Source organism: Lupinus angustifolius, chromosome LG11, assembly GCF_001865875.1.
Source record: "Lupinus angustifolius cultivar Tanjil chromosome LG11, LupAngTanjil_v1.0, whole genome shotgun sequence".
Classification (NCBI taxonomy): domain Eukaryota; kingdom Viridiplantae; phylum Streptophyta; class Magnoliopsida; order Fabales; family Fabaceae; genus Lupinus; species Lupinus angustifolius.
The window spans coordinates 32,342,234-32,343,280 of NC_032019.1; positions in this window are offsets into that span (position 1 = coordinate 32,342,234).

Here is a 1,047-nt window from a genome sequence, read left to right on the forward strand (position 1 = left end):
ATAAGGATCATCTGGTTGGTGAGAGTCTAATTCATAAAATGGGTATATACAAGTATGGTACTACTTGGCAATATCAGGAGGACTACACTACTATTGATCTGGAGCTGTCCAATGATGATAATCAGGGTGGCATATGTGATCAGAATGCTACAAATCAGGGGGAGCCCTCAAGGACAGCATCACATGATTCTGTTTTCGGTATAGCTCAGATGGAAGCTATGGAGCAAAGGCTCAACAACCGCATGGACCTTCATTTTCAAGGGTTGAAGGGCTCATACTTTGCAGGTATGGAACAGTATGAAGAGCGTCAAATTGCCTATTCAGACAACCAATATCAGTCGGTGAGAAATTTGATTCAATCAACAGCCGAAGCTCAGAATGCTTTTATTCGATCTACTGCTGAAGCTCAGAATGCATTGTTTTGTTCTGAATTTCAGAAGTTGTCTATGCTGATCAGGGGTGACCAGAATATTATTATTCCTGATGATGAGATTGATCATCCTCCACCTCAACCATAGTATAAAAGACTTTAGACCTAGGACATCTTACCCTTAGGTTTATTTCTTCGTTATTGCACTTTATGGATTCAGTTGTTGTTACTATCCAGACTTATTTGTGCTCCTTTTCTTATTTTGTCTCCGCTAGACATATTATGGTTTGTAATGGTTGCTGAATACTTTTACTCTGTATGCTATGTTATTAGTTTTGTGCTTAATTATGTCAAAATAGCTTATTTGGTTGTGTGAATGGTTCTTGATCATATGAGATGTTTATGGTGCATAAGTTAAGCTAGTTATTGCACAACATTGCTTATCATGCTAATTGATATAGTTAATCTTGTATGTCGTTCTCTTTACCTCTTAGTTATTTTAAATGTCTAAACAAACGCATTTGTTCAAGCTACCGAAAATGAAATAGGTTAATGGTTAAACCCCAAAATTAATTCATTAACTTTTTTTTATGTTTAACTTCATATCTCTACCTACTTTTGACCTGGGTTATCTTTTTGATAATGTCAAAAGGAGGAGAAAGGTTGTTTGTTGTTGT